General features: G+C 46.1%; 1 protein-coding gene across 3 annotated transcripts in view; it reads left to right on the top strand.

Annotated features, from left to right (window-relative positions):
• EVC (EvC ciliary complex subunit 1) overlaps positions 1-12,482 on the top strand; it is a 126,093-nt gene that overhangs the window by 68,195 nt on the left and 45,416 nt on the right. The gene's annotated exons all lie outside the window — the stretch shown is intronic.

The raw sequence follows: 12,482 nt of genomic DNA, 5'->3' as shown, positions 1-12,482 counted from the left end.
GAGGATTGGAAGAGGGCCAACATTGTGCCCATCTTCAAGAAGGGGAAGAGGGAGGACCCAGGCAACTATAAGCCAATCAGCCTAACCTCTATTCCAGGGAAAATCCTGGAAAAGCTCGTTAAAGAATCTATGTGCAATACACTTGTGGAAAGTAAGATTCTGAACGACAGCCAGCATGGCTTTGTCATGGGTAGATCTTGTTTTACCAATCTCATCTCCTTCTAAAACCAGGTCTCTCGCCACCTGGACATGGGAGACAAGGTAGATGTTATATACCTAGACTTCCAAAAGGCTTTTGATCTTGTATCCCATGATATCCTTGTGTGAAAACTGGAAGATTGAGGGCTCAGCTGCTTGGTGGTTCAGTGGGTGGGAAACTGGCTACAGGGTAGGACCCAGAGAGTTCTCATGAACGGATCTGGGCCGTTCTGGCGCAAAGTGGCCAGTGATGTCCCACAGGGGTCCGTGCTTGGACCGGTGCTTTTCAACATCTTTATGATTTGGAGAGAGAGAGTGAAAAGCTTGCTGGCCAAGTTCACAGACAACACCAAGTTATGGGGCAGTGTGGTCATGCCAGAAGATAGGTTACAGCTACAGACAGACCTGGACAGGCTAGAGAGTTGGGCAGACCAGAACCAGATGAAGTTTAACACTTCCAAGTGCTCCACCTAGGGGCAAACAACCCTCAACATATATACAGGCTTGGTGGTGACAGCTTGACTTGCACCGCGGCCAAAAGGGACCTAGGGGTAATGATCGACCATTGCATGAGTATGAGCCATCAGTGCAATCCGGTGGCCAGCAGGGCAAATAGCATGCTGGCATGCATTACCCAATGCATCTTGTGTAAAACTAAGGAAGTGATACTCGTGCTGTACTCAGCATTGGTGAGACCACAGTTGGAGTACTGCATCCATTTCTTGGCACCGCACTTCAATAAGGATGTGGAAAAACTTGAGAGGGTCCAGAAAAGAGCCACCTGTATGATAAGGGACTTGCAAGGCAAACCATACAAAGAAAGACTGAGGGACCTGGGCCTCTTTAGCCTAAGGAAGAGGAGGTTGAGAGGGGACTAGATAGTGGCATACCACTATATCAGAGGAGTGCATTAGGAGCTTGGTGAACAACTGTTCACTAGGGCACCCCTGGGGAAGACCAGGACCAGTGGATACAAACTCCTGGAAGGCCACTTCAGACTTAATACAAGGAAAAACTCCTTCACAGTCAGGGTGTCCAGACTGTGCAATAAACTCCCTCCAGAGGTGGTGCAGTCACCTACCCTGACGGTTTTCAAGAGGAGACTGGACAGTCACCTCGCTGTGGTCGCTTGACCCCAGTTGTCTGGGGGGCTGGACCCAATGAGCCCTTCTAGCCCCTAATAATCTATGAACTTTAACAGGTATGACATAGTAATGGCAACCCACTTTTGGAGTTAGATAAGAAAAAGTTTCCAATATTTTCAAAAGGTTATTTTTTCCCTTTTCTTATTTATAATTAAGTTCTTCACCTCAGCCCAGATAAAATATTACACATTTTTTCATTGTCTTGTTTTAATGTCACTCTTCTGCTTTTTAGTGAAGTTGTCAGGTTTTAATTTCCCCTGTTTTTTCCTGCAAGATAATAAATTTGTTTTCTTGTTTGAAATTCAAATGCACCCAGCATTAATCCAAGACTATTTTATTCCTGCATCCATATTGTTTCATTTCTTTCTGCTTAATGAGTTTCTATAGAGGTTTTTTGAAAAGCCTGAGGTTGGCTGTCAAATATTACAAACAGGTTCATTTAACTGTGCAATCAGCTACTCTATTAGTGGAATCAATTTGAATAAATTGTACTAAGTAAGAGTTTGGAAAACAAAAAGATAACATGTCAAGAAATGTAGGATGACTGTTTCATGGGTGTTTCAGTCCAAAAACAGGACATTGGAACTCATGTGCTTCCCACATACACACACACAGACACACACTTCTTTGGACAGAAAAAGAAACTTATAACATGCAATGCAACCTCCCCATTTAGGGCCAGAGTCTACTCAGTTACTCCCATTGAGTAGTTGCTTACTCACAAGCTTCTGTTCTGCTTGAGCAGAGAGAGTAGTTAGCTGTATTAATCTGAAGTCAGGCAGAAGGCAGGGAAGAGCTGCACTTTACAGACAAACTAAATTAGTCTGAATGAGCTTTTGTGACCCCTTTGTTCCTATGGGTTTCTTATTTGTTTGCCTCTCCGAGTCCTGACCTCTCCATTTCCCCTTCATTTCCTCCCTTCCCTGTCTTTCATATTGACATCTTTCTCTCTGATCAACTGCTCTGTTCATGTCCTTCCATGGCATCTGATAAAGAGATCGGGCTCACAAAGGCTTATGTATCTGTGATTTACTTAGTCTGTAAGGTGCATTTCTACCCTGCCTTCTATTCAGCTTGAGTCACATTGAAAGAATCTGGCTGTATTAGCATATTTTTCTCTATATGTTCTTATCTTTTTCATCACACTATAGTAGAGCAACCACACTAATTGGGGTAGACCCCTGTACAGGTACATAAGCATGCTTGATCAATTAGTAACTGTACAGTGTACTGCAAGAAGAGGGTACAAATATAACATTTATAAGTGCAGCAAAACCTTTGGAACGTTAACCTTATTTCATTCAAAGTTAAGTTTACAATGATGTAGCTCATTGGAGCATGCAGAGATAATAGTTACAGCATAACAGCTGATGCATGCTGCTGAGTGGCAACTCTTCATCCCCTTTTGAAGAAGCTGAAACGACCTCTGGTTCAAAGATTGCATTTTGAAATACTTTTTTAACATAAGAGAATTTAGAAATGGTATCTTTTTAAGATCAAACAACAAACATCAAAAAATGTCCTAATCAAAAAGGAGCATGAACTCTTCGTAGAACCTGAAAGGAAAAGCTGAACTACAGAAGCTGTGTCTATTTGTTTGGCGTTCTACCACATGCGAGTACCTTCATAGTGTGTTACACAATGGTTCATTCTCTCTCTGCTTCTCCCCAAGGAAAATATCTACAGTTCAGCATTTTGATTTGACAGGTTTGATGTGGGTTTCTTTTGAATGTATGCGCTGCTGTCTGCACATGTTACAGAAGGCAGGTTGAAAGGCTATTCCTTGCATTCGGAGTGCTGGAACTCATGTGCAGCTTGGTGAGGTTTGTGATGGTCTTAATTTCAGAGCTCATTCCAGTCTTGGACCAGTCTTCAGCACAGACATGCTTGTAAAATGGGCACAGGTATAAAAATAAAACCACCACCATAGTAGGTACTTTCAGTAGGATCTTTCAGTTCTTAGCACATACTAATTTGTATCATGTCTTGGTATTTAACTATCCTACCAGAAGCTGTAGTTGCACCAACAGTATTGTCAGCATGCCTGGCTACACTTGATCTGAAATACTGTCCTTATAATTCTAACACCACTACTTGGTACTTCTATAGCTCATTTCAACAGATGATAGCTAAGCACGTCCCAAACAAATAACAAAAACATTTGGCCTAGGGCTTGTTTTACCCACCAGTAACATACAGATGTCTGCAAGGACACAATCACTGTTTAGCTGATGCAAATTAATGTCAGATAGTAAACAAAGAATACAGTATCTGTGTGAACCTGCAGGGAGCACAGGCAGAATGCAAGTTTTTTGCTCTTTAAACAAATGGCAAGTGATTAAAACCTCTGCTTTACATTCCATGCAAACAATTTCCTCACAAGTAGAAACTGAGTGCTTCACTATGAAGGAGAAATTATATTTATACTAAAGCAGGTTGCCACCTACAGAATGCCAATTACTTCTATAGCCATGCAGTTAGAGTCTTCAGCCTAACATGTCCAGCTACCTCTCACTGCAGTAGCAGTGGTGATTGCAGTTGATATCTGCATGTATTAATTGAACCTGACCTTACTTGAGCACTTGTGAGATTGCAGTAGAAACAGATATGGCTGAAGACTACTCTAGAGAGGTTTTAAACTAGTGGGGGACAACCTTTTTCTAGGTGTGTTACTAATAAGCTCTGCCCCCTTTCTGAGTGACACTAATCTCTTTCCACTGTCGAAACTGCTGGTCTGCTTTCTGCTTCCTGCCCTGTGCTCCCTGAATGATCCATCCACTGCTCTGTTTTCTGCTTCCTGCCCTATCTGCTGGTTCCCTTGCCAATCTGCCACATCTCACATACAGAGGCAGCCACTTGTGGCACACATATCACAGATTGGTCACCCCTGTTTTAAACCGTGCTAACTCCTAAGAAGTAAGAATGCTACAAAGGTAGGGGAGTTCATTTCTGAAGAAAGGCTAGAAAAATTGTTTTTACTAAGAAAAGATGGCTTAAAACAGATAAAAGTTAAGAGTTGTTTAAATTTTAGAAGGCTACCATGATTAGATGACTGGAATCTTTGAGCAGTTGCTGAATCAAAGGATTTGGGGACCTAAGCTTTAAAATAAAGTAGTAGAAGCAAAGGAGAGAATTTAATTTTGTATTGAGGATAGGGAGCTAAGCCAGGTTTGCACTGAGGCATGGAATTAGAAAGCGGTTGACACCTGTGAATGGAACTAGTAGATCAGTGCAAGTTGGGAAGAGGCAAATACCCTTCCTGAAATACAGAGGTCACCTGGCCCAAATATTCCTGCTTGCTGGTAGCAGAGAATCCTCTGCCCTGGTCCTATCTGTTTGAATGTCCTTTCTCTCGACAAGGACAGAAGGGACCACTGTTCCCATTAGGCTAGAGCAGCTTCTGAGCAGGTCTGCTCTCCATTGACTAGATGCTATCCTCTATAGTGTTCCCCAGTACTGAAGTCTAATTACTTAAGTTGGGGATACATTTTAGCCTCCTAGAGTAAGAACAGAAATAGCCAGTATTAATATAATTAGTATAATAGCCAGGTACTTGTGCTATTGCCAGGTACTTATGCTAGAAATCCCTAGGATTCCTTGCATTATAACTTCATATACACATGTAATTGCAAAATTATCATAGAACCCAAGCATGATACGCATTAGTTAGCAAGCGCCAATTGTAAGGACTGATAGTCTTTGTTAAAGTTAACTAGTGCTAGTGATCAGCAGGGATCTACATTTTCAGTTTCCTGCTGAAAAATGGAGAAAAACACAGATTTTCCCCTTTACCAGAGGAAAACGTAGATTTCTCAGTTTAATGGAGAAACCCACAGACTTAGCGGTTTTTTCAAAGAGCTCCCTGTAAGCTGGCAGAGTTCCAGCCTGCAAGGGGCTGGGAGAGAGTAGGATGAGGGCAGTTAGGCAGCAGGCACCATGTGCATGGCCACCAGGCAGCCTGGAGAGCAGCTTCCACAGGTAAGTGGGGGGAGGGGAAGATTGAGGCCCCCATAGAAAGGGAGGTAGTTGGGCAGGGCTGGGGCTCCTGCTGCCCAACTGGGCGGTCCTTGGGGCTTGGGACCTGGGATCTCAATGCATAGCTGCAGGGCCCTGGCAGGGAGCGGGACAGGGTGGCTCATTCGGGCGGGGGGGGGTGCTCCCTGCCACTGCACGTACTCTGGGAGGGCAGAGGGGACCCATGACCCCCAGATCTGTATGCAGGGCATGGGTGAGGTCAGGCTGCCTGTTGCAGGCTCAGGCTCCCACCCCCACTACCCTCCCCAGGGCCTCCACAGTCCAGCAGGTGTGACCCAGTGCTGCAGGGCAGAGTGGGGCTGCGCAGGGATCTCCTTGCTGCTTCAAGCCCTGTACTGCCCTGGTGAGGCCTCCCCTGCCCGCATGGCAACATCAGCAGCAGTGGTGCAGGAATATGCCCCTCTCTGCTGCCACACATGCAGGTGACATGTCGCCAGGGCAGCACAGAATTCACAGCAAGGAGATCCCCGTGTGGCCCATCTGTTTTCTACAGCACCAGTTTGCACCCACTGGACTGTGGAGGCCCCAGGCAAGGGCAGCAGGGTAGGAGCATGAGCCTGCAGTGAATAGCCCACACCTGTCCCTCCCCCATGCACACATTTGGCAGGCTTCCCTCCCCTGCTGCCCCCCACACCTAAGCCTGCAGCAGGCAGGCAGCAGGGGAGGGGAGCCGGACTCTGCTGCAGCAGCCACCACCTCCTGCCAGGGGCAGAGGGCTGTAGACCCAGTTCCTTGGCCCTGTAGCCCTGGCAGCTGAGGAGCCCTTCTGGCAGGGCTGGAGTGGGGGGTGCTATGGTCACCAGCAGGACTGGTTGGTAGGTGGGAAGTGAGGGGCACCAGCAGGGCCAGGGGGCCTGTGTAGAGGAAGGAAGGGGCATTTCATTTTAATCACAGATTTTGGGGTTTTTATCAGAGAATTTGTGATTTATTTATTATTATTTTTTATCAGGGAAAACCAGGTTCCCTGGTAATCAGTCACATGTTCATGGTTAGTAACTCTCTACTGTGTACTGCTCAGGCCTGGCACTAGAGGACTGGTGAGCAGAGAGTAGCTAGGGGCTTCAGTTCTGCTCCATGCCTGCCCTGCTCGCCAAATCTCTAGCCACAGCATATGCCACAGAGGAGGGGGAAAGAGCCCCTCTGCCACTTGCATCATCCACCAGATTGCCTCACTAGCCCCTCATCAACCTCTGGATCCCCTCTCTAGCACGTGATCAGCCTCTCCACCCCTGGATCACCCCCCACCCTCTAATTGGCTTCTCCACCCCCAGATCGCTACCACGCCACTCCAGTCAGCCAGAGGGCAGCAGCAATGGCAGCAGAGGTGGGTTCCCTGCAACCCATGCTACCCCTGTGCACCCAGATCCCAGTTCTCATACGTCTGCAGCTGCCTGGCAGCTTCTTGCCCCCTGCCCCCTGACTACCTCCCTTTGTGTTGCAGGGGCTGGATCTGGGTGCTTAGGGGCAGAGTCTGCAGGGATTCTAGGAGCAGGCCTGGAGAGGAAACCCTCTCTCACCAGCACCTCCACCAATCTCAGACCGATCATGGTGGCAGAGCAGTGATCCTGAGGTAGAGGAGACAATGGGGTCCAGGGAGGGTTATTGGAGTGACAAGGGAGTGATCTGGGGGCAGATGGGGCAATTTTGCTCACACACCCTCTCCCCCCTTTCCCCTTACCCCTCTCTTCAATCATCCCCCCTTCATTCTTTCCCATGCCCTTGTTCTTTGGCTCCTTTACCCCCCTTCACCCCTTTTCCCTCCCACCACACTCACCCCATCCCTACCCACCTGTTGCCTGGCTGTTCCCATCTGTCAGTCCAGGGCCATAGAGTCCTGGATGATAGCCTGGGAGCAGTGCCTCCTGGGATACTGAGGACTGCAAGATGGTGGCTTAATCACGGGTGAACACCCAGAAGTTAACCTTAAGTCAAGCTGGGTAGCACAGTTTAAAGATAGTCCTTGCCTAAAGTGTCATAACTTTAAGACACCTAAACGGCCCTTAGCACTTGTTAATGATTCTTAATGTGTGATCATTCAAGTTTTAAATGCTCTTAACATGATCTAATTGTAATATGTAACCTCACCCTACTAATTGACAGGGGAAGCAGCAACTCCACTATATACTCCTCCAATAGGAAGAAGAACAGATAGAATGTGTGTGCAGGAGGGAACCACCAGGGCCGTCCCTGGGAGGGGAGGTGAATTGGAATGATCACCCCAGGCCCTGCAATTTGGGGGGCCCGGCAAAGCTGGGCAGAGCGGCTGTGGCCCCTCCTGCAGGGCCTTCTACCGCTTGTGACTCTGTGCTGCCATCGACTTCGCATCCAGCCGCTCGCTACCCCCTCCCCTCACCATCAGCTTCTTCACATCTGGACCCTGCACAGGGCAATTTGCCCTGGGTCCCGCACCCTGCTAGGATTGTCTCTGGGAACCTCCAATGGAAACATGTCTTAGGGAACTTGGAAAACACCTCAAAGTCCTCCCAGAAAGTTGAAAACCTCTTGCCCAAATGAGAGAGAGAGAGAAGATTCTGCAACGAGACCTGCCTGAAGTGGCAGCAAACTGCCCATCCCTTCCACTCTGTAGGGAAATATAAATGTACTTATGTGCACTAGAAGAACACCAGTATTTACATAGACACTTGTGCTGTTGACAACACTTCTGGTGTTAACATTCATTTTAGGTCAAATGCTATCTTTTATTAAAATTATTGCACTAGACTGATTTCAGAGGGCCAAAAATGCTACTGAGGAAAAGAAAGCTATTTTGGTACTGATGTAGTATCTGACCCTCATTACAAAACTGTGTTCTGTATTTTCTGAATGTTCATCTTGAGAAACCTGCAGCCCATTTTGCAAAATATGAAGCACGCACAAGAGAAATCGACAGGACCATCATGCAGAAAACAGTGCTAAAAGATGCACATCATCCAAGATGTTTAGCAAAAGACAATTCTGACATTTTTGGCCTTAAGAAATCCAATGAGTAATTAAGACTCCTGCATTCAGTGCACAGTGTGGGTATTCTGAAGACAGACAGACCTGGAGCTGATTTTTAACAACTACCCATTCAATTACTTCTTCCCACTGCAATGGCAGGGCATTGACATTGCCCTTGTTTCCCCTTCCATGAGCAGTAGCAGGTTGGGAAGTGTTATTGGTGTTTCTGGTTTTGTGCTTTGTAGCGAGCTTGGAGTGGATGGTTTTTAGGACACAGGGGATTGGACTCAATGGCCTAGGAGGTGGCTGTCTTCCACACTTAATGAGGCAAGTGTTGTGTGGAAAGTATATGTCATTATGTAATAGCATAATGCATATGGCAGAAGGAGATCAAACTATGTGTGCAACCTAAGTTCTGGCATTTCCGTATTTTTAGTATTTGACTTTGCATCCTCATCATTCAGTGTTTAATAGTGAGATGGTGACAGCAACCAGGCACAAGACAAGGCAATAACAAGAACAGTTTGAGTGTAGGAGCCATTTTGCTGTAAGAATGCTAACGACAGATTGCTAAAAATGGTTACCTATTGTTTTAAATGGAAGCAGAGTAAGTTAAAGTTTTTTCTAGGGCTCTAACAGTGATTTACAGTGTTTTTAGGGCTGTCAAAATGTGTGTACAGATTCACACAAAAAACAGTGCTTAGTATTGCTGGACAACTGCAGTTTGCATATGACCTTTCCATAGGCATTGTTTTTCTCTCTCCCCCTTGAGATAGTTACCTGTATTCAGCTACTCTCCCTGGAGACTATCTAGAATTTTTGTAAAACAGACCAGATCACCTCTGTGTGTATTTGGCAGAGAATATTCTGCCTCCAGACAGTCTCTTGAGAAAATGTAGCATTTTGGATTTCATCCATCCTAAATCACATGAAACCTTCTGGAAATGAAACAAGTTCAGCAATTGAAAGTTTCTTCTACAATGTTGGTTTCAACAGAAATATGAGAGAGTGTTCCCCCTTCCCCCGGTTTGCAGCTGGTGTGCAACAGATTTAATTTGAACAATGATGTCCTTCTAGGAGCCAGTGTGGAATGACATTTTCCAGGACTACTGTAACTAATACCAGTATCCTCAATTCTCTTCCTTAGAGACAAGTTACTTTAATTCTTCATTTTCTTATCTCTTGCCTACTGTCAGGTTCATAGCAGCATCACCTAAAATGCAGCCATAAATTGTTGTTCTCCATGATGGCAACACCTGCATCGTGGCACCCCTGAGGCGGGTCTTGCAGTGCCCAGTTGAGAACCACTATGCTAGTGTAATCCATTGGCGTATATGTGGATTGTCATAAGTCTGTCTGCATGCTTGATCCACGGAAGATTGGAGCTCTTAATTACATTTGTCCTTTTTCCCCTCTTTCACCCTAAGCCTTGGCTCTTTCCCTCAAGCAGGAGTGACTACCCTCCCTACTTTTTTGTTTTGCTCTGAAGGTTCTTGGTTCGATTACCTTTCCCCCTCCCCATCTTCTCAACCAGGTCATCTAGCTGGTCATCACACTAGCACTGAACAGGTGATAAAAAGAATTCTGCCCCAAAGACTTCGGAAATCATTATACAATAAGCAGATGTTTCAGTTGACTGTCTGTTTAACTCTTACTAGCTGTAACATGTATTAAAATATTTTATGGAGGAAGGTGCACTGTCTTAAATAAAGAAGAATATCGTGAGAACTCTTCAAGTTTGGTAATAGGCTATGGCAGTGGTGGCCAGTCTGCAGATAGAGGAGGTGACAGGAAGCACAGTAGCAAATAGGACAGGGAGTAGAAAGCAGATCATCGGATCAGGCAGGAAGCACAGGGCAGGAATCAAAAAGCAGAGTAGTAGCTTGGCCAGGGAGCCCCAGGCAGGAAGCAGAGTGCTGAGCAGTAGATCTGGTAAGGGAAAGGAATCAAAGTGGCACTTGGAGAGGCTGCAGGGCTAATTTGTGGCAGGCCTTCCTTAAAGGGCTGTGGAGTCTTTCATCCAGATTGCCAATTCAGATCCAAACATTGCAGCTAGCAACCCCTGATGGTCGTTTCATGATATATATAGAAATCATTGCTGAATTGAGCTCACAGAAGTCCACATCACAAAAAGTACTATATTATGCACAATAATAATTAGAATTTGACACCAGGCCCATAAAAAGCATGGGCACCTATATCAGGATTTACCTGAGATGCCTAAGCCTAAAACCACTTTAAAAAACTCCCCAGGCTTGGAGGTGCCTTTAGGTCTGTTTCCTTTTAAAGACCTTAGAGTTGTGTCTGCACATGTCTATAACTGCTCCATCTATAACACGTTCATTAATATGCTATAGTTACTACACATTAATGTGCTGTAGTACTGGTTTGCCAAGTACTAAATCAGTGTGCAATAACTTATGCTACTGCACAGTAGCGTCAGCATATGGGTTTTTAGTGACAGTTACTGTACAGTAGCCTAATATTACTGCACAGTAGTGTATTAGCACAGTTTTTGCCTGGCACACTGAGTTCAGACACATCCCTGTTCTTAGCATTTATTATTCTCTGCCTCTAGGCATCTCCCCATGCCGTACGTGGGTATCATCATCATTCTGGGACACCTATTTTCCCTGTGCACTATATAGGGAAGCCACAGTTCTTGGCCCTGGGTTCTGGATTCTGTTCTAGCAGTCAAGTGCCCTTATCCTTTATTGGATCTAGGCCTCAGTCTTTCTTACTGAGGGCAGAGACAGAAACCTAATTCCTCTCTCAATCACAGGGGTGATTCCTGGACAGCCTACTGAAAGGAAGCTTACTTTCCAATTACACACACTTTGTGCATCAGACAGTTGTGCGGGGGGGGGGGGGGGGGGGGGGGGGGTGTTACGTATTTGAAAAAGTCTTTCATGCTGACATACACGTGCATAATCACTTGGAACTCAGGTGCTAAGACTCCTTGTGACCAGAGAGCTACAAAGTCAAATTCCCATTCGTCAGCAACAAAAGAAAATTATGTAGAATAAAAAAGCAAAGTAAGCACAACCCTATGCATCTGAACTGGGTCCGTTACAAAGCAATACCTTCAGACTCACTGTGGTACCAGCAAGCTGTTTCTTCATCGGAAAAATTGCCAGACTGCTTGCCTCCTGATAGCTTTTACTTTTCATCTTTAGAAATATTTCCCAGGCTGCTCTGCTCTTAAATGAATAGCACGCTTTCACAAACAATTTGGTACTTACTTCCAAAGGGACATCTTTCATAAGAACTGCATTCAGGGTTGCCCTACTGGTCACCAGAGCTAACCCTAGGGGTGTGCAAGGCCTGAGGCATATCAGCCTGTGCGGGGCCTGTGCTTGGGGGGGAGGGGGGAAGCGGACAATGCACAAAGCTGGCCGTGCGTGGCGGCCATGTGGAGTCATGGCGCCCTGTCTGCGGGGCCTGTACAGACAGCACTGTCTGCAGGGTCCCCCAGAGCAGCCTCCCCGATTCATCCCTCCAAGGGACGGCTCTGCTGATCACCCTAAAGTCCCATTGAGTTTTTCTTCTTAGCCACTTGATCTGGAAACAGTAAAGTATTCTTTTTAAATATTCAGTGGTTTCCATGGTGTTAGTGATTTAGGCTTAAGCATGTGCATAAATCTTTCTAGGACTGGGAATCACAGATCAGACTTGTCATCACCCACAAGGGTTGAAATTAATGTCCACACCCTGTAAGCACAAACATGCACCACAGTTTGTGCAATAATCACAGTTATTTATTTGTGCTGCTTAGAAGCCCTGTTGAGGTCTCACTATGATAGATGCTGTCCCAAGAAAACAGCAGTCTAAACAGACAAGCCAAAGGGGGGGGGGGGGGGGGGGCGGCGCAGCAAGGTATTGGAGATGCTCCATTCACCAGGGCACCTCTTGGGGTAACAAGGAACAATGGTCACAAACTGTTAGAGAATAGATTTAGGCTAGACATCAGGAAAAACTTCTTCACGGTGAGGGTGGCCAAAATTTGGAATGGTCTTCCCAAGGAGGTGGTGCTCTCTCCTACCTTGGGGGTCTTTAAGGGAAGGCTGGATAGGCAGCTAGCTGGGGTCATCTGACCCCAGCACTCTTTCCTGCCCAGGCAGGGGGTCGGACTCGATGATCTGTTGAGGTCCCTTCTGACCCTAA

The sequence above is a fragment of the Alligator mississippiensis genome, chromosome 2, assembly GCF_030867095.1.
Source record: "Alligator mississippiensis isolate rAllMis1 chromosome 2, rAllMis1, whole genome shotgun sequence".
Classification (NCBI taxonomy): domain Eukaryota; kingdom Metazoa; phylum Chordata; order Crocodylia; family Alligatoridae; genus Alligator; species Alligator mississippiensis.
Note: the sequence above shows the minus strand (reverse complement) of the source record. Positions and strands in the feature narration are given on the sequence as shown.